The sequence below is a fragment of the Eschrichtius robustus genome, chromosome 18 (assembly GCF_028021215.1).
Source record: "Eschrichtius robustus isolate mEscRob2 chromosome 18, mEscRob2.pri, whole genome shotgun sequence".
Lineage (NCBI taxonomy): Eukaryota > Metazoa > Chordata > Mammalia > Artiodactyla > Eschrichtiidae > Eschrichtius > Eschrichtius robustus.
In genome coordinates, this window is record NC_090841.1 from 78,238,648 (window position 1) to 78,251,642 (window position 12,995).

Sequence of the window (12,995 nt, forward strand, 5' to 3'; positions counted from 1 at the left end):
AGTCAGATCATAGCACCTGAACCAAGGATTGTGCCGTGGTGACCAGGGAGGGACAAATGGCCAATATAAGTGGAATGATGGACTAAAGATTGAGATGGTAGTAGAATATAGGAGAATAAAATAAGTGGAATTTAGATGTAAAGTTTTTGTTGAAGGGTGACTATTTTACGTATGATTTATTTTTGAAAGTGTGCAGGTGATTTTTAAAATCAACTTGCCTGTGTTTGATTATTTCTGATTTCAAGATAAAATGATCGCCCTATAGTTTATGATTCTAAAACTAAATGAAAAAAACCTGCTGTAGTATGACTAGTCCAAGTGCAGACGTGAAATCATAGAGAGGGGAGGTCCAGTGTGAGGACCTGGGGTGCACACGTAGCAGACATAGGCGGTATCCCTAGGTCCCATCGAGAACCCCGATCAGAGCCACCTTAGGACACCAGGAGATAGAAGGGGAATGAATTCAGGTGGTGCAAACCAAGCTTCCCCACTTCATTCACTTATCTCATCGATGCGTTTCACAGGGAGCATTGTTGCCTCAAAAATAGCATTACTTAACATATATGTTAGGAAACAGCCTGATAGCTAAATTATTTGGATCGACCAACTTTGAAGTAATCAGTGTTACGCATTTTTTGTTCATAATGGAAGTAATGAACTGGATGAAATAATACCTTTGACGGAATCGTGTGAAAGTTGTGCTCTGTTCCCAGTCCTTGGACCATGTGGGAAAGTCATCACGTTTTATGATTTCTTTTGAGCCTGAGTTTGAATGGTGTTTTGTCCCAGTCTCGCAGTAGCCTTTTAAGGTTTGTACTTTCCATCTAAGGAGGCCACAGGATGAGAGAGGGGCTCTCCTAGCCTCCAGTCCTGGCCTTGCCACCAGCTGGCCAGCTGTGGAACTTTCAGGCACATCCCGGTCCAACTAATGTTTTCTGATCCTATAGAAGCATCCCTAGAGAAACGTAACGTGGGAAATTCATTAGCATCTAGGATATCTGCATCATAGTTTCTCAACCTGGCAGGATTGACATTTTGGACCAGATTATTCTGTGCTTAGGGCGCAGTGCTGTGCATTGTTGGGTGTTTAGCAGTATCCCTGACTCTACCCTAGATGCTAGAAGCAACCCCCTCCTCCAAGTTTTAACGTCTTAAAAACGTCCCCAGGCATTGCCAAATATTTAGGGTTCAAAATCACCCTCAGTTGAAAACCACTGATCTAGATATTAGCACCAACTCCATAATCTTACTTTCATTACACTGAGTGGCCAGCTACTTTGTGGAGGGCACCTACTCAGTGCATCACCTCGCGATTGCTTTAGCGAGCTTCCTAAGTTTATCTTATTAGGGGGACTTTAACAAGAATCCTGAAACTAAAATCCATACATTTATAATTCCTTCAGTGAGTGGATTGCATGTAACGAATGATGTAGAATTAATTATTTTTTACTCACTTTACACATTTTCTGTGTGTATTGAGCAAACGATGCCATTTTTTTCCCCTTTTTTAAAGTCTGGCAGCAGACACTAGTCTTCATCTTCCTACGACTGATTTTTCTGGGGGGAGGAGAGGGACAGGAGTGACACCAGCTGGTGAATGCAGAATTAATTACAGATTGTTTCCCTCAAAAAAGACACACATGGATTACCAACCTCTGATGATTTTGGCAGCTGTTCCTGCCCTTTTAAGATTACCAGTAACTGAACAGATACTTTATTCTTTTTCTCCGAAGCGTATGTTGCAATTTGGGGGGATTTGGAAGCTGGAAGCTTTGTTGCAGATGCCACATCTAATGAAAATTTTAAACTTTACATGCAATTGCCTCGGAAACCCACTATAAAATTTATTAATTCCTAACATTTTGGGAGTGCTTGAATTTCTGCTAAATACAAATGTATAAATATATTTCAAAAAAATACTGGATTAGTATTAAAGCACGTATGTCTTAAAAGTAGAAAACTTTCAGATAGGTGAAGTATGATCTTTCCATTTATATTGGATTTGAAAAAGAGTGATCTCAATAATATCTTAGTGACCCTTAACATGTGTTGTGTTCATGGCAGCATTTTTGGGGGAGACATTTCGCCCCTCCAGATGCTGATTGCTTGCTTAATGGTTTAATTGCATTGAAGTAGAGTGTTTCAAAAAATGCAGATGGTTAAAATGAACAGGATCATTGCTAAACTTATATTACTATATTAATAAATCTTATAAATGAAATTATTTTAATTTAAGTTGTATAGTTGAAAGGAAGGATACTATAGTCTCGAAAATGTAAGCTACCTACCATTTCCAATTTTTCACTTCCCGTTTACTCCTCAGTACACCAAATTTGAATTTTGGTCGAAGTGTTTCATTAACTAGTCCATTGGACATTCCTGTGAATATTCTATTTCACTTCTGCCTTCCTTCCCTAGTCATCATGCTGCTAATTCTACTGTTAACATTCACTCTAATATTTCACTGCTTTCATGAGGAAACAATATAGTGTCAGGGTTAAAAGCACGAACTTACTGTCAAACTGCCTGGATTCAGATCTTCCTTCTGCAACAGGCTGGTCTCGGTAAAAGCCATTACAAGGTGTCATCTTGTTCTCTCACTGACAATTAAGGTCAAGTTATTAAATTTGGATGGGGTGACAAAATATTGTGAGATCACAGATGGTGAGTTAGTTATCATGAGGTTGGGGAATAAAATCAACCTTCTATGACAAAATGGCTCATAACTTTAAGTGAACAAGTACAGCTTTCAAAGGCAAATGTCTAACAAATATAGCTTCTTATAACAAGCAACCAGAAATACAGTCCTTGGAACTTTAAAACTATCTAAACCTATTTTTCAGTATCTATAGGAAAACTGTTTTTCCCATTACAGACAAACTGAATGTCTTTAGAAATTCAAGTTTTCAATAGCAAGTGACAGATTAAGTGTAGAGTCAACTTGAGTTTAACCAGCAAGTAAATTTTGACAACATTTTTCTTATTTTTCAATAAGCTGTAAGAGATAATGTGTGCTTTGTTTCATCAAATTCTCTGTATCAATATTCTCTCAATTCTTTTAATGCTTCCTTCTGAAACTATTAATTAAGGCCGGTAGCTCTGGCTTCAGTTATAGTTTTGAGTAAACGCCGAATCAAAGAACATGGGGCTTAAGTTTTCCATTTCCATACACACTCACTAAAGAGATCATTTAGTACAGATTCCTGCAGGAGCTCAAAATTGTTTGGCAGCTTGAATTATACTGTATACGAGTCATCAATCTATGTAGGCTGGCTGCCCTAACATCTACATGATAATAGTCTATGTCACGAAAAGTATTCTTTGAACAGGAGAGGGCAGTTTCACTACTTATTCATTTCATTTGTAAGGATTATTAACATAGGAATCAGTTCAGTAATAATCCTGTTTGCTTTGCCCGCTTTATTTAAAAAGAATTTTTTTTCAGTCGGTGTTTCTAAAATCTATGTGTTAACAAGTGTGCCAGTGAAAAGATTCTTTGAAACTGAGGGTGTTGGTTTTCCTACTTATTCATGGACTTCCAAAATATGCTCCTTGTTTTATGATTTCCTCGTATTCCATGTGTCTCTAGAGTAAACACCTCGCTACAGTGACAGTCTATTCCTTGGGAACTGATTCCATTACATTTTTTAAAAAATTTATTTTATTTTTGGCTGCATTGGGTCTTCGTTGCTGCGCACGGGCTTTCTCTAGTTTTGGTGAGCGGGCGCTACTCTTCGCTGCGGTGCGCGGGCTTCTCGTTGAGGTGGCCTCTCTTGTTGTGAAGCACGGGCTCTAGGTGTGCAGGCTTCAGTCGTTGTGGCACGCAGCCTCAGTAGTTGTGGCTCACGGGCTCAGTAGTTGTGGCTCGTGGGCTCTAGAGCACAGGCTCAGTAGTTGTGGCGCACGGGCTTAGTTGCTCTGCGGCATGTGGGATCTTCCCGGACCAGGGATCGAACCCATGTCCCCTGCATTGGCAGGCGGATTCTTAACCACTGCGCCACCAGGGAGGCCCCAAAACAAAAGATTCAAAAGAGTGTTTGGACTCAAAAGGACAGGCCCAACTGGAAGGAGGAGGTTGAAGTTGCAAGGTAAAGAGGACCTAATTTAGAAAGTGAGGTCCCTGGAAAAATGGAAGACATAGGATTCAGAGCAGCAGAGGCCAGGACCATCGGCCTATGATTGGAGGAGAGATTCTTGCTTCATTATAAATGGAAGGAGAAAGAAGAAGAAAAAGAAGGTGCAGGTTGGTTTACAGATTTGTTGGTGGAAAGGTGAGGGGATTCCCATCTGATGCTTCCATTTTCCTCTTAAATGATGAAGCATGGTTATCCGGTGAAAGTGATTGGGTATATGCTGGTGAGGGGGGGCTCAAGGTGTGCAATGGAGGGGGCTTCCATAGGTATGAGCAACTTGTACAGTAAGAAATTTGGCCGGGACCAAAGAAAAGTCTGGTCTTTTTCCTGACTCCTGGGATGTAACCATTAAACCCTTGGAATTTACCAAAAGATTGGGGTGTCTTGGTTTTCATGTCTTTGGTGGGCCCCATGAGCCAGACCTGAAAGTTTATGCTACTGAATGACCACGATGGGACTTGCCACACCACATAGACCTTGGGTGGGGACTGGCCATGCCAGAGAGACCACCGTTTGCTTTGTGCTAGGGGCTTTGGGGGTTAGTCCACCTAGAGACGGAGTTCAACCAAATGGGCAATAAGGCATCAATAGTGCCTTTGCAACGAAGCCTCATTGAAACTCTGGACACCAAAGTTTGGGTGAACTTCCTGGGTTCTCCTCATGTACTTCTTTTTTTTTTTTTTTTAAATTATTTATTTATTTATTTTTGGCTGTGTTGGGTCTTCGTTTCTGTGCGAGGGCTTTCTCTAGTTGCGGCGAGCGGGGGCCACTCTTCATCGCGGTGCGCGGGCCTCTCACTGTCGCGGCCTCTCTTGTTGCAGAGCACAGGCTCCAGACGCACAGGCTCAGTAGTTGTGGCTCACGGGCCCAGCTGCTCCGCGGCATGTGGGATCTTCCCAGACCAGGGCTCGAACCCGTGTCCCCTGCATTGGCAGGCGGACTCTCAACCACTGCGCCACCAGGGAAGCCCTCCTCATATACTTCTTATGTGTTGCACATGGATTCTGGCCATGTAAGGTGTCCCCGAGGGCAGTGGAAGCTTGTATTAGAATCCTCCCAGGCTCTGCTCTGTGCATCTCTTCCTTTGGGTGGTTCTGATTTGTATGCTTTCCTTGTAATAAATGTAACCACGAGTACAACACATTTTAGTGAGTTCTGTGAGTCCCTCTAGTGAATTTTCAAACCTGGCGAGGTGGTCCCAAGATCGTCGTGCAGCAGGACCCTCATCTGGTGGATCCCCATCGTCCAAGATGGTGGCTCCAGCTCCAGTGACCAACCTTGCATTTCAGCTGTCCAGATGAAGGGAAGCAGGGGAGAAGGCTACCTCCTGAAAATGGCATTCATCATTTTCTCTTACATCCCAGTGGGTGGAATTTAGTCCGTAATTTCACCTAGCCACAAAAGACAGTGGGATATACAGTCTTTATTCTAGGCGGCCATGTAGCAAGCCAGTATAGTATTCCACAGTTGAATTACTTCACCAGAGTTTCGGTTTTTGAAGACCAGAACTGTGCCTTATTCTTTTTTTCTGTACATCCAGTTGTTCCCAACAAAACACTGAGCACACTGCAGGATTTTACTTGATGCTGGATTAATGGTTTGATTTGCCTTGATACCCTCTCTGTAGAACATTTGCAGTAAGAACCTTTTTAGAGATGTCAAGCAAGTACAGCAAAGCCTCACGTTTGCCGAACTCTACGTGTTTACCACCTGTGTGTGTGTGTGTGCGTGTGTGTGTGTGTACTTACTTTTGTTGAGTGCAAGAACATTGCTAGACTCAGCAATTCACAAGAACCAATGGCATCAGAATATACGGTGTAGGCCAAGCGAGAGTAGTTATTGATTAATTCCCTAGTGATTTCCCTCAGTTTTGCCTCAACTGGGTCAATCCAAGAAGAAACAATTTGTCTTACTGTAACCTCTCTGGGATCAGCAATCAGAAGATGACAACTACCTTGTTATAGCTTAGAGATTCAGTTTTGCAGCTACCACACCGGACTTTCATAGCAGGAGGAGTTTATTAAATTACTGAAGCTGAGGAGGAGAAGAATTCGAAAATCAGCCTTCAAGAGACAGCACACAGCTGAGAATATAAAATGAGTGGAATACTTTTGTCTCATGAAGCTTCACCCCATGGATTCTGGAGTCAGGTTAGGGTTTGACTCTCCATAGTAACAATAACAAACTGGGCAACGTTGGTCCCACAATCTCTCTCTGTCTTGATTTTCTCATCCACATATGGGGCCAATGAATGCATTATTCAGAGCCTTATTAATAATGAAAATCCGAGATGCAAATCAGTTAAGTTAACTACTTGGTAATAATTTTGGAGGAGGAGTTAATGAAGGCAAACTGAAAGCTTGGAATATGCACTCGATTTTGTAACTTTCACACATCTGATTTTCACTTTTTCCGTTCTATTTATCAATGATTCAGTGCCTCAGTGAATCCTTATAAAACTTAAGGAAATACAAAATTTAGAAAATCTAAACCTTTCATTTTGATGATAAAGATACAGAGTGGTTGGGTGGAATGGGATCCCAAGTAAATTTAACCCAAGTCCATCATCACAAATAGCATGTTGACATTCCTGGGACTTCTGATGTTAAGTCTTATGCCCTTCCTCTTTGTAATAGCTCAAAATATCGTTGTATATGGGAGATAATTTAATCCATGAAGGTAGATAGAAGAATATTGATAGTGTCATAGAGAAAAGGGCCAAGATAGGATCAGAAGAAATAATAATATTTTAAGAGTGGAGAGAATAAAAACATCTATAAAGCAGAGGAGAATTAGTCAAAAATTTGGAAAGAAAACCAGGAAAGTATAGTGTTGTGGGAAGAAAGATCAGTGTTAAAATTGGCAAATCATCCTTGGTGAGAAGTGAGCGGAATCCTTTACTTTGGCAATTAATTCCTTCTTGGTGAGTTTGGCATGAGAAATGTCATTGGTAGTAGGTGTAGGTGTGGGGTGGGTGGAGGCAGACAGAGCTGGAATTCAGTGGGTGGACAAGTGACCATTGGGGTGATCAAGGGGACACAGCACGTAGGGATAGGTCCTCAAGGAAGGCCTCAAAGGGAAGAAAATGTCAGGAGCTAGAGGACAGTAAGGGTGACATTTTCCATGGGAGCCTATCACTCTGGGTCTGAGAATTGGCGACGTCCTGTTAGGATTGATTCCTTTTGGTGCACTTGCCTCTGTCCAACTCCATCAAAGGTTTTAAAGGATAGGTGCTCCCTCTTATTTATCCTTTTATCCCTAGAGCTGAGCACAGTGGCTAGAACACTCAAAATCTATCTGTGGAAGGAATAAGAAAGTCTCAATGGCACTTCAATATAAAGCTGGTTTTTGTGCCATCCCAGGCGCCAGTCCCAAACTTGGATGTGGTCCCTGGTGTCTGTAAGAATATTTGATCTAAATTCCAACAAGAATGGACATTAGTTTTAAATGTTCATTTTTTCAGTTCTTTCAACTGGAAAGGACATGCCATCAAGTCCTGACTCATTGCCTAGACTCTGTGCCCCTCTGTCTTCACGCTGGTGTTTTCCCAGCCTACGTGCATCACCTACAGCTTTCCTGCTACATGATCAGATTAAAAAGTATTATACACTATGCTGAGGTGTCATTTATCAGAAAAATGGCTTTTCAGTATTCCACATTCTGTACTTCAGTTAAGAGAAATGGATTTCATCAGTGTTTGCCAAAGACTCTCTTTCTAAGAAAATATCCTTCTTGACATTAATAATTTAAATGATGCACAGACAAATAATATTCATTAACTGTTTTGCAGAAGAGCAAGCTGTTTTTATAGGCTAAGTCCTCACCGATGCACACTGCAAAGGAGAACAGACCCACATTTCCCTGGTTGATCAAACAGCAATCTACCTGGATCCTTCTCCTTTCAGTTTTCAGTTCTTAGTGAGCTGGCAGTTGTATCCTTTGAGCAAATGAATGATGAATGAACTAAAATGCATATTAAGCATCATGGTTTATCCAGGAAACCAGGACAAGGAACTGTGAATTGATGATCTGTCTCCCCGCGGGTCAAATAACTTATGATCCATCAAATAGTGAATGAAATGCTGTGGTTAAGAAGGAGTATTATGGTGGTTACGTGCAGATGTTTCTTACGTTGAAAAATGGGTTTATTAATGGCCTGCTTAAAAAGAAAGGTCTAATCTGTGATTCTGGTACCATATTTAATTAACTAGTCAGCCCTTGAAGATCCATGAAGCTCAGATCTAGAAGTGAGTGATAATCAATTCTGGGTTTTGCTCTGTCCACGGCTAAGAAGGAGATGGTTGCAGACCTCAGCAAGCTCAGTCCAAAGAGTAGATCAATATTTTATTTTGTCTTTTGTCACTGGTCAGGTAGGGGGAGGAAATACACAAGTATTCTCCTTGCTTTTTTTTTTTTTTTTCTGTCTTACACTTGAATAATTTTCAAGGAGGTGCAGGGCTGGAAAAAGAGTATTAGATCATTTGTGTCATTGCAAGATCATAGCTCCATGCCAAGATAATGCAGCCAGTGTTTATCACTAAAATTCAGATTAATAGCACTGTGACAGGGGAAGTGTATATCATCAACAGAACCTTCTTAAGAAAAAGATTCAAAATTTTAGGAACAATGATCAGCTTGTTTTCTGTATTTATAGGACTAGCTTCATCCCTTTTCTGATAGAACTCTTGAATTAGATTCTACATAAACGAGACTGTAATAAAGGACACAGGTGGGAAAATATTTGATATTGTCTTCATGTATGCACAATCATGTAATGGTCACCATAAATGGCAGAAATGCCAAGGGATTTGCAATGTAAATTTGGAATGCCTGTTTTTGTGGATTTTACTCTGTGGCAAAGCCAGTATTTTGAAGAACAATTAAATAACAGTAACTCTTCTGTAAAATGAGGATATTGGAAAAGTTTCCTCTGGTCCATTTGGAAGAAGCCTTTATTTTACTAACAATGGTGCTTGAAGATGTCATCCAAAAGAAATGAGCTTGGCATGACCAAGAGACACCTTGACAGACTGTAGTCTGTATTATAACTGACAGTTCCTCCCCACAAGAAAGAAATTATTTATAATTTGTATGAGTCTAAACAGGTATGTTCAAACCTCAGTTCTATTAAAGGCTAGGGAATTGGAGCTTTTTTTTTTTTTGCCACTCACATAAAAGAGACATATAATAATTTTTGTGTTGCAGTAAAACTTCTTTAGTTAGGCGTATACCATTCCCGATTCTTCACCTATTTCTATATTCATCTTAACAGGAAAGTTGTAAAGAGTCTCTTTCCAAAGAGCCGCTCTTAGAAAGTAAAATGAAATGGCTTATTTGGATCAGAAGTATATAAAGCTTTGTGTTGTTCCAGAAGCAGAACTATTCTAAGAAAGTAGCCTCCAAGTCCATTAGCCAAGAAGGAGAAAGTTCTGTATAACAGAATTACAGCAAAATGTTAATCTTCTGCAAGTTAAAAATTATAAAGCTTATTTGTATCATTCAAAATACACATGGTAAGTGGAAATTTGAAGAGTAGGAGAAACTTTAGGTGAGATACATATGGAGATAGAGGGTATGTTTTTTTCATTTGAGATGAACTGGGACTTTACTTGCCAAGAAGACCACAGGATTTCCAAAGGAGAATTGGCATTATTGAATGCTTGTAACTGGAAATTCCTCAGCACCCTCAGATGACTCCTTACCACTGGCTATTTTCCACAGGATAATTCAAATCAAAATTGGGAAACTGAAGCAAAAATTCACACAGGTCCTTTAAGTGACTTTAAAGATCTATGCTATGTATATTGATTCATTATACATATTTACATATATATTTGTGTAAATATTAAAATGAATATAGACATATACACAATATTCTACAAAGAATGCATTTTTTTATGCATTGTAATATTCAATAGATAATCGATTTAGCTACTAGGCTATTTTGTTCCATACTTTTTATTGTATGCTTTAAAGGTCATGGGTTCAACATTTTCTTTCATCTTCCTTTTCAACATTTTATCGTGAAAAAAATTCCAACAAACATTAAAATAGAGTTAATAGTATAATAAATCTTCTGATACTCTAGATTCAACAATTAATATTTATTTCTTAATAAGAAAGTTATTGGGGTTTTGGGTTCTGTGACTTTCTTCAGTGCCTGAAATCCTGTAATATTCCTTGAGATGGGTTAAATATACAAATTTATCCTTGGGATAAGTCTTCATTTTAAAACCTTATCTACAAATTCCCAGAAAGTAGTAAACAGAGTGAAATTTATATAAATGTTACTACTGATATTTTGACAAGGTATTGTAATATTTCCCATCATAGTATTAAAGAGAAAATTGATTATTTCAGATTTTTTTAATAATATCAAAATTTTTAATAATATCTTGAGAAAGAGTTTTCTATGATTGGAGTAAATGTGTGAATTGGGGAAAATTATGATGAAGTTCACCTGGATTTTATGTCTTTATTAATTTTTAAATAAGCCATTAATTGTTCAATTAAGGTTTTATGTAACAGATGTGGTGTTTTCTTTACGATACATTAACATCAACCGGAAGATGGTTGTGGACAGATAAAACGTTGTTTTGTCTTCTACCCCAGAAATCAGATGTTTGATTTCATCCTAAAATATCATGTTTACTTGTCTTAATAAAAAGCATTTTTCACTATCAAGTATCACGAGCTTCTCTTTACAGGAAGCATCAAATGAATATTTGGTAAAGGTAAGGAAATTCATTATTAAAAGAATAAAATAAAGAATGATTCCTTAGAAAGGTTTGTTTGAAGAAAGAGAAATTTTCAAGTGTTTAAGGTTTAATTATCATAATCTATGTTTATTGTGATTGTAAAATGCATAAAAATACCCAGTAAACAGTTTCAGCATATTCTAAGGTTAATATGCCTTTATGAAAAAAGATCTTATTTGACCAAAATAGAATCCCAGATTCTCTTCTTTGACCAAAGTAAATGTACCAGGCAAATTGTTTGCTGTCGGTTAATGCTTTTTATCACAAAAGAGAAGGATACCTTCCTTGGTTTTTGTTTTTTTGTTTTTTTTTTACCCCCCATGCTATACAATATTAGGTTTCAATGGTTTGTAGGCACTTGTGTGTATTAATATGTTTAAATTAACATTCCAATTTGTGATCGAATTTATTACAGGAAGCATGCAGAAGTCAGTTCTTACCCTCAGTGGATCTTCCTTTGGGCACAGGTCTTCAGAAATTTTCCAGTCATCTTAAACCTTAGATATTAGATGAGAATAAAAGGACTTGCTGAGTCACATTGTAGATAAAGGAGCAGTGGAACAGGAGAGGAGTTTGGTGTCCACCTTGGGGCAGTGCCTGGCAGTGAGCAAGACCTTGACACATGGGGTCGGGGCTGAGTTTGGGTTCCAGTTTTGCCTCTTTCTCTGTGCTTGGCCATCTTAGTTTTTGTGAAATAGAGGTATCTACCTCACAGTTTCCTTGGGGACCCAATGTGAAAATCCGTGGACAGTGTCTGCCACATAATAATCTTTCAGTATGCCCTAGTTACTGATGGAGAAGGCTGCCATGATGTTGAGATTGGGGCCCTTGACCATCGTGATGCGATTTCCTTTGAGCTGTGCTGTGCCCCCGTCGCTCTGCGTGAGCCCAGAACCTCATGATTACAAGACACCCAGGCCTGAGTGTGTTCTGTGTGTGAAAATGGGGGTACAGACAAAAGTGAGGTCAGGGGTCGCCTAGACGCGGCCTGGAGTAGTGGCATTTGGATGACAGAGAGTTCTAGGGGAGGCAGAGGTCACTGCTGGCCAGAAGCGCTTTGGGCTGCATCTGGCGCACCTGGTTCCCAGCGGGTAGCTGTCCATCTCCTATTCTGGTGTCTCGTTTTAAGAAAACTGAAACTGCCCTCTTGGGGGGCTCTTCTCAAAATAGGCTTTTCTATAGGGCATTTAGTTTTAGCGTATTAAAACAACATCAACAGGACCTTGTAAAGTGTATAAATTGGTAGTGTAATATCTCTGGAGAATAGATTTATCTTAGATCTCTCTCTGTCTCACACACACACACACACACACACACACACACACACACACACACACACACACACACACACACACAGTCCCAAATGTAGCTTATTATAAAGCTTGCGGGCACTTACCAGTGCTAAATGTTTACTTCCCTCATTTGCTTTCTGAATGCTTAGCAGAGATAATCCTCACTGCCAGAGCATTTGACTGACCTCTGAGACCCACAGAGCTTAATGGTACAAGATGTCAGAGTCTGTGTTTCTCCCATTAAAATACCAGTACAATACAGACCCCTCGATGGAGGCGGGAACTTGTGTTTCCACTTCTCATCTCGTTTGTATTTTTCAGTATAATCAAAATAATAGAGTTTTGTGTTTGTGGTACCCATTTCAAAACTGATTTTCAAATCACTCAAGAGAATTCACGTGAGGTTGGTAACCGGTAACCATATCCTCGTCCAGAATAAAGGCAGAGAGCAGAAATAAGAGCTGGTTCAGATTCCCTTAGTACGCATATATCAGGCCTCAGAACAAAATTCAGGACTGTTGAATAGAAGGCCATTGTCAACTCACCTGTGTCTACAAGCAGCAGTGTCCATGATGTTTAACAATTGGCTCTTTCTGGGGGGAGAGGGGACACTGATAGTAGCATTTCCTAGCTTCTGTGGTATGCATAGTCCTACCATGGCTAGTTTCAAGCTACTGACATGATGTCACTGAACACGGAGTTGGGAAGAGTTTCACACCTCTTTGGATATTCAGTCAGTGACTTATTGGATCTTTATTAGGTTATTCCCAAGAACAACACAATGCACTACAGCAGCTATGAAGACGCAGGAC